This window comes from Cydia splendana, chromosome 18, assembly GCF_910591565.1.
Source record: "Cydia splendana chromosome 18, ilCydSple1.2, whole genome shotgun sequence".
In the NCBI taxonomy this organism is placed as follows: Eukaryota; Metazoa; Arthropoda; class Insecta; order Lepidoptera; family Tortricidae; genus Cydia; species Cydia splendana.
This window is the reverse complement of record NC_085977.1, coordinates 7315520-7330421: the sequence shown is the minus strand read 5'-3', so window position 1 is coordinate 7330421 and position 14902 is coordinate 7315520. Positions and strand designations below refer to the sequence as shown.

Below are 14902 nucleotides of genomic sequence, written 5' to 3'. Positions count from 1 at the left end.
AATTACATTTAACTACTTTTAAAACTCATAATAGACATAATGTATAGAAACAAAATCCATAATATTAAATTACATAATAATAATTAAATTACAGAATGTTCTATAATCATAAAAACGTTGTTTATAACGATCATTAGGAATAATTTTACTTGTTATAACATACAGTTAGTATTATGATTAAAATGTAGAAATATATTTTAAAGAATGATCTGGTGACATAATAAATGACATAATTTATAAAACAACTTACATATTCTACCTTAAGGCAGGTCGCCGTTAGGTACGACGACGAGCGAAGCGAGGAGGAGTGTTAGGTAGAACTGCGACCCTACAGCGCGCGAGCCGAGCGAGCGAAGCGAGCGTGCCGCGGCAGCGGCCGGCGAAGCGCCAGAACCGACTTATTTTATAATAGTACACATTTTATTACCCTCTCGATCATGAGAGGAGGCCTGTGCCCAGCAGTGGGGCGTGTATAGGCAGAGTTATTATTATTATTTTGTCTGTCTCTTACAAATTCTCGGGACCATGGGGTCCCGGACATTTGGAAGGCGTGCGTGTATTTAATTACACAAACGGGTCTACCGCGATATAATTTCATTGTTTTTACCTTTAATTCCGACGTTTCAGCTGAGTTGCACCAGCTGTGGTCACGGAAAGACTGACGTCCCAACAAATGTCAACGGAGATATTAATAAAACACCACTAAACTACCCGAAATTAGTTTATAAAAATGTTCGGGGTAGACAAAGAAATTGCAGCTACCCGTTAAAGTTTAATGTTTATTGTCCACGGCACGACACGCAACACTCACAGTATCCGTACACTGGTCCGAAGATATATCCGCTGGTTTCAACATTTGAATCACTGGTCCCCAAGTAGACGATAATTTGTACCCGTCCTCACGTGCGGTCAGGCGTGCGTGGTTTTTTTATGGAAAAAGAACGTTATAAGCATTAAATAGTATACAAAGTGATCATTATACTGATTGCCTGTTATGCAAATACATTACTATGCAACTGATTTATTATTATTTTTGAAATTATGCAATTTGTTCTTATTCATTTTGTTTTTATACTAAATAATCATTTCTGCATTTCAAAATTATGCAATTGAAAATAGTTGTTATTAAAAACATTACACACCCCGTTTGAACACCGGAAAAAATTTAATTATAATTACTTTTATAAACCTTCCCATAATATTATTAAAAAATATTAAAATGTTGAAAATTTTTCAGCGGTTAACACTTTATTGACACTTTACAATTCTTTACAATTTATTGAAACGAGTGACGTCACGTGGCGTTTCGATTAATGGCGTTGAAACGCAACACTCACTAGCTTTTCGCGTGCAAATTTTTGTACTTTTTATTTCTTATTTTAAGGAATTAAATGATAATAATAACGGAAATGCATTTGTAACATGATATAACGGCAATAAACATCCGTTCAGTAGTTTTTGAGTTTATCGCGAACATACAAACACACAAACAGACAGACATGGCGGGGGACTGTTTCACAAAATGTAGTGAAAAATCAGTTTTTCGCGTATTAAAACCTAATCCGATAGCTCGTTCTATTTATAACCAAATTGACTGCCCGTTTCGAACTTTAAGATACGTCAAATATTACGTATAGATACGATATGGATTAGATATGTCAGTGACAAAAGTGACATTTTTGTTTGAAGAAACGTCACATTTGACACTGACATCCATATCGTATCTAGCCGTAATATTTGACGTATCCTAAAGTTCGAATCGGGCCGTGAGGTTCTTCAAGAGCCTACGACTAGCAACCCAATAAAGACCGCTATTATGATATTAATCACAGAGCATTTTCCTCGCACCAATGTCTTAAGCCCGAGTAACATGCACGGGCGAACGATAACAACAACCAGAGGGCCTACCGCGAACCACGTTCGTCGTGTTATCTCCCTGTCACACTTACGTACAAATTTACAAGTGCGACAGAGAAGCAACACGTCGAACGTGGTTCGCGGTAGGCCCTCAGTTCAGTAAGTTCGAATAGCCTCCGGCGCGAGCGGTAGTGTTGCAGGAATGAGATACTACCTCCTTTTTCTATGACATTGTTGTTAAATGTCGGGTTTTAAACAATACTTACCTTAATTCAACGACGATATTCGGATGCAGACTAAAGCTGTATCCAGACGGGATTATCAAATCGACCGATTTGATCAGAAATTGAATTGGCGTCAATCTCCAATTTAATCTCCACTCCAGAAAATACTGGCGTCACAAATTGGTATTCTTGCTTCCGCACCTCATTTTATCGGTAATATCGGTCATTATCGGCGAGCCAAATTGGCGTTTGCGTCCGCACGTCCTGATTCAATCGGGCAATTTAATCAGATTGGCGAAAAATTGACTAGTCTGGATACGTCTTGTATCCTATTGTATTGTAACTCTCCTATTGTATACAATTGTCACTACCCGATTATTTTCTCTTAAAATCCCAATTATAAACGAAACGTTATTGCCACATGCCGCTCACGGTGATTGGTGCTAGCGAAATGCAATCAGAGGCATGACATTAAGCATCTCTCTCGCACTTACTGATGTGCGTAACATGCCTAATAAGACGACACTGGATCGTGTCAAAACCAGATGATAACTTTAACAAATTGATAAAACAGAATTGGACTGCCACGACTTTTTAACAAAAGTTCAAATGTTTTAATTTGACTCGAGCGTATAATTTGACACAAAACCACGCATCAGTCGTCAGTTTGTTTACTTTGTTTGACATAATTCTAGCTTTAAATTGTCATCCGAATATTACACAAGACAAAAAAAAACGACATAAATTAAACTTCTTACAGGCCAACTCGAATAAACTTACACTATGACATCAGAATGATACTTGAATCGTGTTATTTACCTATAGTTATCATGCGTCACGCCCTCGTCAATACATGTAGGTACGGACAAGCACGAACAAAATCCACGAGAACTGAATGATATCAGTTACATGTCATTCTGATATCTGATCAGTGTAAATACGTTCGAATTGGCCTGCTATAGGTACTGTTAATGCCTTCAGTTTCATTTTATTGGTTATTTTTAACTAAATACCTACATATAAAAATAAATACAATTGCAATAAACGTTCACGATCTCATAAAATCTTATTTAACTGGACGAAAGCAAATAGTCAGAATCAACAAAATCTGTACTAAATCGAAAACTGAAATATGTGTCTCGTCGAAGCATAAAGAAATTAAATACGGAGTGCCTCAAGGCAGCGTACTAGGCCCATTGCTTTTTCTAATATACATAAATGATTTACCACAGATAACGCAACATTCTATGATTCTTTTCGCTGACGATAGCACGATTATATTTACTGGAAATGACCCGCTAGCTTTAGAAGTTACCATAAATAAAACTTTAGAGAACGTAATTGACTGGCTGAATAAGAATAATTTGCGCATAAACTTAAACAAAACCAAAATTATGAGCTTCAAACAAAGAGTTGATAAATTACCAAAACTCACTGTTAAATATAAAGAGCACCTTATTGAGGAAACAGATTTGACAAAATTTTTAGGATTAAGTTTAGATAATAAATTGACTTGGAAAGATCAGATTGACATTATATGTAAAAAACTTAATAAATTTTCCTTTGCTCTATATAATCTGGCTAAAACTGTCAATGAAACAGCAGTATTAACCGCCTATCAATCCTATGTTACCTCAACTTTGAGATATGGCTTAATATTCTGGGGAAACTCCACAGACCGAGATATGGCCTTCAAGGCACAGAAAAAATGTCTACGATCAGTGTGTCGGGTTCCACAAACCGAAACCAGCAAACCAAATTTCATTAGGCTCAACATACTCACATTACCTTGCCTGTATATTTACGAAGTAGCGGTATATGTTAAAAATAATATTAGCCAATTTTCTGTTACCAATAGTGCACGTCGTTGCAACAAAATTTATATAAAATCAATAAAAACGGCTTTTATGGCCAAAAGTATTTTCGGCATGGCCCCTAAACTCTATAACAAACTGCCAGATGATATCACTAAATTAGATGACATAAGTATTTTCAAAAAGAGTCTGTTTAAATTTTTAGTTAGGAAAGCATACTACTCGATCGGAGAATATTTGTCTGATACAGAATATTAATTATATAGGTATATGTAGGAATGTAAATTACTAAATTATATTTTATTTTTATAGATTAAGTTTGTAAATATGCATGCACCATCTGGAAAATATTTGTATGCCTAATGGCTAAACATAGTGATACTCTTTTTAAGTGTACAATTATATCTGTAAAAACCTATGTTTACAAATAAATATATGATTTATGATTTATGATTTATGATTTATGATTTATGATTTATGATTTATGATTTAAACAATTATTTTGTCCAAGATAAAGAAGTTCATAAATGTTCCGGGAATTGTTTGATAAAACAATGCAGTAATTTAGAACATTTACAAAAACCTAATGAATTTCTTTGAATTCATTCATGGCTCCATTTCACATTGTCGTAACTGGAAAGTTTTGTAAGAAAGTTTTATTCTTGCTTTGAGAAGATTAATTAAGGCACCGGTAAAATAATAGGTAGGTACCTATATCATGAATGAATTTTATCGGAAGAATTCAGAATCGCATATTCTGTGTAAAAACAAATATATAAGCCCAATTCCTAATAAAACTTTGACAGAATAAAACGTAATTCCATTGTCAAGAAAACACATTATTTAACAGACAAATTATTATCTGTTCGAAACTTTTCCAAAGTTGGAAGAAGCCCGCGTCACAGTTTGGACGCAAAATCATTGTTTTTACGCTCAAACTTCGGTAAACACTTACCTGTCGACTTTTAGAAACTTCCACACAAATGTCAGTTTAAAGTTTTTATCTTTAATATTTACACAGAATCACTTAACTAAGTCATTGTAAAGTTTTAGTGTCAAAGTTTGTTAGTAGTGAACTATGAAACACGCGGTGGGGCCGGCCACGCTCCGGCCGGAGGCTGTATGAAGCGCGCGCTAGCAAGGCCCGAGAGCGACTGCCGTGCGAGCAACCGGCAGCGCGCTTTCCACCTATATTATATATAAACGGCTTTATATACCGATTTTTATATTTACCCGCACTCATACATATTTAACTTTTTTCCCATTTCACGTCGTTTATTCCACGTATGTGGCGCGGTGTGCGCCGCGCGCGTGTGTGCCACCATTGGAACCGAACGGAACGCTCCGTTCTTCTATTTACGTGTTTTTAGAAAGGGTAAAGCTTTTATACCTTTCCTTTCTACTATTCGCTCAGTAGTTCTGCGCTCTCTGAATACCAGCGAAATATTTCGCTTCGATTTATGAGTTTTATTTTTGCTAGTAATATTTTGTAGGTTGGAATGTTTTATCAATTCAAAACCGGTCGTGCTGGCATGCGAATGGAGACTGAAAACCACTTAGATTTTTACGCGTGGTAATATCATGAAATGCTTGTAAAAGGAATGCTTACCGGAGCGTTCAAAAAAATATGCAAAAAAACATGTATCTGTATTTTAGTTTGCATCAGCAAGCTTAATAGAAGCCTATTAAAAACTACCATTTCATTGCAAGTTGTCCGGTTTTTTTTCTGCCACATATACGAGTATTTTTATCTATATCATTTTAGAGTCGTTATTTGTCCTCGTAATAAATTGTAAGGCTTGAGGAGTCGTTGTAAGAGTCGTCGTATGTAATGTAATGTTGAAATACCTAAGAAGACGAGAGAGTTTAAAAAATGCGTCTGCTTAAAAGATAAGATAAAAGATAAAAAATAGTTTATTCAAGTAGGCATATTACAATGCGCTTATGAACGTCAAATAAACCTTTACCGGCTTTACCGTACACCTCTGCCCCGAGAAGATTTAAATCCCCCCTCAATTGGAGGAGGGTATCCCAATATGGGACCGGCAACAAACTCGGCGGGACACATCTTTTCAAAACATTATTACATCTTATAATTAACATGCATTACGAGTAATTAAGAAAAATACAATTTAAATTACTATAGAATTCATGCAATTATACTCAGTGAGTACATAAGTCATTAATGTCATTATTGATTAAAGGATGACTCACGCTAGACTGGGCCGAGCCCGGCCCGGGGCGTCCGACATGTAATTTTCTATTACAGCTGATCGGTGATCACGTGGTGCTTTCCATAGAAAACGAAGCGCCGGAAGCTCCGGCCCGGCCCCGGCCCGGTCTAGCGTGAGTCACCCTTTAACAGACAGAAGGGTAAAAATTTTCAATCAATATTTCGCATGGAACTCCAAAAATACTCCGCCTCAAAGTGCAGCACTGCACAGTTGCATATGGCCGCACACGTCGATCCCTCGTGGCGGCTACTAACAGAACAAACTCGAACTGCTTTCGCTTTACAAATTACTTTGGGTGTAGTGCATATTTATTTTCCTTCGTATTTTCACGGAAACGCACGAACGTGTCTTGCTGTTTCAGTTAGTCACGGTACAAAAAGTACTGAGGTTGACTGAAGTAGCATGACAAATACGAACGTTTCCGAGAAAATACGATGGTATTTACTAAAACGATCACCTACTTTCTACCTACAAGGGGTCCATTAATTACGTCACACGTTTAGGTGGAGGTGGGTCAACAGAATGTGACATATGACAAAGGGAGGGAGTAATAAAGTTTGTGACGTCACTTTAACTTCATGTGTAAACGAAAAACGTTTTGGGTTTGCTTATTCACCTCCAGTCTAAAAGCTCCCACTATGATTCAAAATTTACTCAAATATCTTGTTTCAGATGTGACTCATTAATGTCGTAGTTCTAAGGCTAAATATTTTTATTAATGGAAGAAAAAACACAGACAATAACAAAAACAATATTGGTATTGATTTTTAATTACGTATTGATCTTGTGGACCATAGGTTGCAGTATAGGACTAGTTGGGTATACAGTATGTATCTGAAATAAAAGCAATTACTCAAACCCGTTAATGTTTAGGTCATACTGAGCAACTTTTACTATGGACCAACCCCGAAATCGCGATAAAAATTTACTCTCCCATAGGAAATTTCAACATCAGACCAGCAAAATGTATGAAACATCCAATTTTTTTTTTGCGTTTTCGGGGTTGGTCCCATAGTAAAAGTTGCTCAGTATGACCTAAACATTAACGGGTTTGAGTAAGTACTACAGTGTGTGACCACGTGTGACAATTATTTATCAATTATCATAAAATCCTGAAATTTGTGTGACGTTTTATTTTTATTTATTATATTTTCTTATATTTAGAAATTGAAATCAGGCAACTAGGCCCATATTACAAATGCCTTACAGGCTAACAAATACAATAATTATGTATTTTATAAGCTTAAAACTAAACACTATTTAGGCGGCAAAATGTCGTGGCTCCGTTGAATCGGCTGCTCTTGTGTCGGATTCGGCATTTTGCCCCGGAACCTCCAAAACACGACACCTTTCGGCTAGAAGTCGGCTTATGTGTTTATGTGGATGAGCGCCTACCTACTAACCTACAGGTACATTTAAATGAAGGGATTCCTGTCAAAAAATACCCACCATTGGAACAAATACCTATTTGAAATCGAACAGAATATTTTTACTGGCCCGCTTTGTCCTCTCAGGCTAGATTTAATAGTGCCATTGAATGGACTATTTGAAATAAATTGCGACCGGTCAATCCATTAAACTGGACCCAATGTGAAATGTGGCTGAATGCTGCTGGACGTTTTTGCGAAATTACTTGACTGTTTACGTTGCCGCATTTTGTATGTAAGTACTCAAGTTTTGTACACACCGACAGAGATCACAAAGTTCTTAAAAAACAGTTTGTTTATTACTAGCTGTTTCTATTTCTCCTCTTGCCTCTCGAAAGGTGAATTTCCAAAAAAGTAAAACCTGATTTCTAAGACAAAACTTTCTGTATACGTGACGTCCCACGGGTGAAGGTACTTTATGGCGTATGGCGCTTACGCTATTATTAACGTAGCTCAAATACTATTTCGGTGCTCTGCGACGTAAGCGCCAGCCGCCATAAGGTACCTTTTCCGTGGAACGTCACATATTAAAAAGATCATAAAATTATTTTTTTTATCTAATTATTATGTATACTCGCAATGTATACGTAGCGTTTTCCCGATATCGAGTTCACGTTACATTGGCGCCCTTGTGAACTTGACTCGTGGACCTCGTGGTCGTGTAACCATTAATTGTAACCAATAAGAACACGCCTTACCCTTTTACCTTGTTTTGTTTCGATTAACTCGGCTGAGGAAGCAAATGGTCGTTTGGCGGATATTGGGGTTGCGAGCGTATGGATGATGATTGACAGTTGTTAGGGTAATAGTGGAGAAATCTTTGGGGAAGTACGGTTTTTGGTTTTGGTTACACTATTACGTAAAATCAAGAAGGTTCTCGCCATACACATTCAGTCTCAGGAGAATTCGCTAGTCATTATTGAAGCACACTTCAAAAACTAAGTTCAGAGCTCAATATCGAGCTTTAGAAAAAAAATCTAGTGCTCAGTAAAGTAATCTCATATATGGGTCAAAAGAGAATTTATGTTACACCCAGCACTGCCCGCGTCGCAGTCATTTCAAATTTACGATGCTGCCGCCCAGTCACAGACTATATACTATAGCGGATTCGGCACTAGTAAATTATTAAATAAAAGTACGTTCTAAAATTAAGCGCATAACTGTTACACGTTCATCTACGACACGTTATAATGTTTGTCGCGCGGGAAGCAAAGATACTTTTATCTATTATATGATTTCCTAGTTTTTATTAAAAAGTTTTATATAACCAACCACTGACCCATTTAACGAGTGAAATGTAGGTATAATAAAATTAGGATCGTATAAAATCCGGATAGGAACAGGAGCAGATCTAATAATAATTTGTTAAATCATTAGCAATACCAGTTTTTTCATAGAAGAGGCGTATTAATTCTAGTTTTAAGTAATCTGGGATATCGTGACGCTGCCTAGAATAGACAGCATCCATATTTATGGCGGTTGCGAATATTTCAAATATGGCCACACGCTCCCAAGTCTATTGGAAATATTTTGCGATTTTGACAGCGCGAATGTTATTGACATAACATTAATCTTCAAAGAACCGAGATGTCGCATTCATTGCGACGCTGTGGCGATGTGACTTGGATATTGCAGGAAAGTTCTGAGAAAGCCATTTCTAATAGGATGGGAAAGTAATTTATACGTTGGTGGCAGATAAGCTAGTGAACAGTGAATCGGCAATGGCGATAGAAAAACTTAGCCACTTCAACCGAATAGAGCATTGTTTTTGGTTGATATGCTTTTATTTTGCTGTTATAATAGAAAAAATGAATATTTTCAATAATACATGTATGAAATAAAGTCATTTATTTACATACAAGACATATACAGTGGTACTAATGTACCACTGTATATATTTGTAAATTTGTAAATTTTTATTATAATAAATATTATATTAAAAATTTACAAATCTGCAATTATAGGTACTTACCTATGTTGGTCATAAATTACCTACAGATAATTTTTCCCCTACAAAAGTTAAAAGGTATGAAATACATGTAAAATTGAAGCATATTATATAAATAAGAGAAACAAGTACAAACAAAAACGTGTATAATTCCATTACAAGAGTCCGTTCTTTATCATGTTGTAGATTACCTAGCATTACTTTTGCTCCCGAACTCAAAATATAAACAAGTAATATTACTTATACCCATAAAGATTTTTCTATAGGTAACAAAGTAAATGGCTACAAATATAATGACCACCAAAAAATACTTTGGTACCCTAAATAAAAAAATCATGCTTACCAAAAAAAATTACTGAACACCAAAAAAATAAGGCCTAAAAATACAAAAGTACCACCACTTTAATTACGACTGCACTTCAAATTGTATTCAAATACCAAATATATTGAATGATCACCAAAAATCATTAATGATCACCAAATCTTGAAGACCAAATTAATGCGATATTTTCACCTAAATAAACCACTATGATTACCAAAAAATTTATACATATTACCAAATAAAGTAAACTGATGCCAAAATTACTAGCCCCTCCCGCTCAACCCCCCGTAGCCCGCACCGCATACCTACCTAACCTAATCTACTTTTCTAGTAGCATTTCGTTATGCTACTAGAAAAGTAAGTTAAACTGCTATCAGTTAAGTGGGTTAGGTTAGGTTAGCACTGCGACCCTTACAGAAACGAAATGGTACTAGAAAAGTAGGTTAGGTTAAGTTTCAACTGTTACCCATACAGATACGAAACGCTACTAGAAAAGTGGGTTAGGTTAGGTTTGAACTGCGACCCTTACAGAAACGAAATGGTACTAGAAAAGTGGGTTAGGTTAGGTTTGAACTGCGACCCATACAGATACGAAATGCTACTAGAAAAGTGGGTTAGGTTAGGTTTGAACTGCGACCCTTACAGAAACAAAATGCTACTAGAAAAGTGGGTTAGGTTAGGTTAGAACTGCGACTGTTACAGAAATAAAATGCTACTAGAAAAAGGTGACGAAGTGGATTAATTAATTTAATAGGATAACGATATATTAAATGATTGCACATTTTTAATTAAAATGTGGTTACAATTTTGTGATCATTTACTATTTTTGCGTTTACAATGATTATTTTGGAGCCATTTGCTTTAATAGGATAGCAAGATTTAAAAATTTGGTTATCATTTTACATTAAAATGGAGTTCTAATTTTGGTGGTCATTTACTATTTTTGGGTTTACAATGATTATTTTGGTGTCATTTTCTTTAATAGGATAGCAAGATGTAAAAATTTGGTTATCATTTCACATTAAAATGGGGATTGAAATTTGGTAATCATTGACTATTTTTGGGTTAATAATGATTATTTTGGTGTCATTTCCTTTAAAAGGATAGAAAATGTAATAAAATTGGTAATCATTTCACATTAAAATGGTGTTATAATTTTGGTGATCATTCATGATTTTAGGGTGGTAAAATAGATTTTTTTGGTATTAAATTTTATTAAATCTGGTGATCAGTTAAATAGCAGCCAAAGTAAATGAGTGATCAGTATCTTTGTAGCGGCATGTGAGAACAGCATCGATCACTCTTTATTACACCAGTAGGTATTCGGAGCCGCAACATGCCATCGCCGGATTAATGTGGACTCTATCTTAGCAAGATTATCAATGCGGCGTATAAGGCGGTCTATACTCGTAAACAGCATAATATAGATACTAAATAAAAATGGCTGATTTAAATGGCACAAATTAAAAGTTGAAAAATTCACTTGGGTGGGATTTGAACCCACAACCACTAGATCGCTAGCCTAGTGCTCTGCCATATGAGCTACCAAGACCTTACTACTTTAATTTGTTTCTAAACTTGACGTTTCTGCTTGATACAAAATTAATTTAATGGGAGAATTTAAAACAATACCTATGTACCGTAGGTAACCTAGATTGAGATGGTAAGAGACCTAAAACAGATTTGTAGGCCAATAAGTCTGTAATAATATATCATCATCATCGTCATCATCATCAATAATATAGACGTTATGATTATTTTTAAGTGTAGGTAATGCATGAATGAACGAAAATATTTATTTTCAGGCAGCTATTATTGGCCCATAGATTTAGCCTTTACCTTAAAATATTTTTTAAATATATGTTAAAACTAAAAACACACAGTTATGGCACAACAACACAACACAATTATGGTAATGAAATTTGATAGGCTAATTTGTCGGTAGTGGCCACATTGTAAATTTGTAATATGTAAACTAACTAAACTTAGAATGGGAAGCCGTTTTATCTTCGTAGGTAATATACAATCCATCCCTATATGTACCGTAGACCGGGGTGACTTTGGAAAATTTGGGGTTACTCTGATAGATTTAAAACGGCCATAGAATTACCATTATTCATTATTTACTGAAAATGTTTATGTAACTAATTAGATTACTATATATTAATATTCACCTACTGTAAAAAATCTCGCATAAATATATATTATGGCTTAAAAACTAGAATTTTAAAGTCGCCCCTGCATTTGAAAGTCACCCCGGTCAATGGTACTAATATTTTCTCTACAACAAAGTAAATAAATTATTAGTATCTTTGTAGTGGACAGCATCGCTCACTCTTTATTACAGCAGTAATACGTAGCCGCAACATGCCATCGCTGGATTAATGTGGACTCGATCTTAGCTAGATTACTAACACGAGGGTGAGACCTTCAGCAAAATATACCCGAGAAATACATTCCGAAAAACTATCAACATATCCTATTCTTCTTCTTCCTCGCGTTATCCCGGCATTTTGGCACGGCTGAAGGCCTGGGGTCCGCTTGACAACTAATCCCAAGAATTGACGTAGGCAGTAGTTTTTACGAAAGCGACTGCCATCTGACCTTCCAACCCAGGAAACTAGGCCTTATTGGGATTAGTCCGGTTTCCTCACGATGTTTTCCTTCACCGAAGAGCATTTCGTACATAAGTTCCGAAAAACTTATTGGTACGAGCCGGGGTTTGAACCCGCGACCTCCGGATTGAAAGTCGCACGCTTTTACCACTTGGCCACCAGCGCTTCAATAAATCCTATTATTATTAATATAAATTATATTATAAATAATATATATGAAAGTAGCTCTGTCTCCCTATCTGTTACCTATTCACGCTTAAACCGCTGAGCCGATTTAGATGATATTTAGTATGGAAATAGTTTTAGGCCCGGGAAAAGACATAAGGTAGTTTTCATCAATCATCATTATCATCATTGCTCAAATTTGCATAGACGAAGTCACAGACTGAAGCTAGTTATTTATAAACTAACCATTTATTACTATAGTTCGTTTTTTTAGCATTAGAAAGAAGGTAAGCGATCTTGACAAGTCTTTTATTAGTAACTATTACTTATGAAAGCAGAAGAATATAAGTGATCGTATTAGATTCATTAATTGTTACATACTTATTTTTAAAACGTGTTTTTCAATTAAAAGACACCTCAAGATTGTTTACTTTTTTTCTAATGCTAAAAAAAACGAACTATGGCAATTATCTGAAGTGACAGTATTTATGAAAACCATTTATTATGGTCGCACACAGTATCATCGATATCGATATCAGTATCGATATCAGAGAATTTACCTGCAGCGTTCACAGCACTCCATGTAATTTCTCGAGAGACTACAGTTGATGTTCCTCAGAAAAGGATTATACACACATTTTAATCAATAATGTACGTGACAAACAGCATTGGAAATACAAACTTTTATATTAGGTTATCAGGTCACGTGCACATGACATCAAACCGATGTTTGAATCATATTGGAATCAGATCAGTTAGCTGTCATTCGCGCGGGCGTCTCGCTCGCACTAATACATGGACGGAAAAGTCAGAGCGAAATGAACGTGCGAATGACAGCTAATTGATTCCAATATCATGTCAGGTGCACGTTCGTTTTCGGCTGTTTCGTAAAGACTAACCCCCTTATTCTATATTAATTATGTTTTATCCTTTTCTTACCAATACATAAGTCAAAATGACAGATAAAGACAAACGATTATTAGCTAATTGAGGTTTGTAGTGCGTTTATGAAATAGGGGGGTAAAGATATATCATCAGGCTGTATTCTTCTTTGCTATGAGGTCGAAATAAAAATACACTTTAAACGTGAATGGAAAAAGTTAGAATAGAATAGAATCATTTATTTCATTCATTAATAAATTTTATTGCATATCACAAACCAGTTATAAAGGTGGTACATATTATTGGGTTAGTTTAAGTGACGCCCTGTAAGGACACAGCAACATATAGGTACCTATAATACAGTTAACTTAAAACTACTTGCTTAACCATTTTAAACATTTACAATTTTCATTGCATATTTCATTGTGAGATCATTTTAATCATATTTTTTCAGTATTGTGTAGTTTTTACCACTTTTTGTCACTCCTGATAATGACCACAGGGAATCACTCAGCAACTATGCTAAGTACAAACAGCAAGTCCATCGGTGGCCCATGGTATAATAATATACTCCGCCTGGTACTCTATTCCCGTTTTTTCTAGGTCACCTAACTGACACAAGCCTACGTCATCATGCGACAGCGCTATAGGATAATATGCGATAGCGCTATATATATAGCGGCCATGTTATTGTGACGTAGGCCTGTGTCACTCTGAGAATAGAAGACCATGTTTTATTAGACCATGCGGTGGCCCTTATGCCTTTTGTTATTAAGGTTTACCGATGGACAATTATAGTATAAACAACATTATTTGCGGTATTTGACGTCTGTCACTCACAACAGCAATACTACGTAAAATGTCTTTCACATCGAAATCACAAAGGAAAACAACTGCACTGCGAACGTTTACGTTGTACGTCCTTTGTTTTTAATTTTAGGGTTGGCCGGACACCATCGTTATGAATCCGGTAGTCGTCTAAGTAAATCTATATGAATTTTTCATTTTTTTTTTAAATAAAAATAAGGAAAAGGTGGATAATTAACTGTAAATATGGATATATTTATCGTCACTTAACAGACAACAAATTTGACACAGAAATAACATAAATAAACTTTAAAATAGATCCCCAGTTAGTTTCAATTTTGACAATGGGTGCGACCTACTCGGTCGGTGTATTAAATGCATTTAGCTTGCGGGAAAACCATATAATTCTAGCTTTATTTAAATCTCAAATAAAAATTCATTATACGTCACAATTCGATACCTCAGTCTACGTGCCATCCAATCGTAATCGCTCGCTGTGACAATCGTTTTGCGTTTGTTACATCTCTATATACGTCAGTCATAATGTGTCAAATACCGCAAATAATGTTGTTTATACTATAACAGTGTGAGCGGTGGTACTTTGAAG

General features: G+C 35.5%; 2 long non-coding RNA genes across 2 annotated transcripts in view; one reads left to right on the top strand and one right to left on the bottom strand.

The window, feature by feature from the left end:
* Positions 1-14902, top strand: part of LOC134799486 (uncharacterized) — a 458421-nt gene that overhangs the window by 368615 nt on the left and 74904 nt on the right. The gene's annotated exons all lie outside the window — the stretch shown is intronic.
* LOC134799485 (uncharacterized) overlaps positions 13523-14902 on the bottom strand; it is a 386600-nt gene continuing 385220 nt past the window's right edge. The window contains exon 3 of the long non-coding RNA XR_010145417.1: positions 13523-13540. This is a non-coding gene — a long non-coding RNA (uncharacterized LOC134799485). The remainder of the gene's footprint in view (positions 13541-14902) is intronic.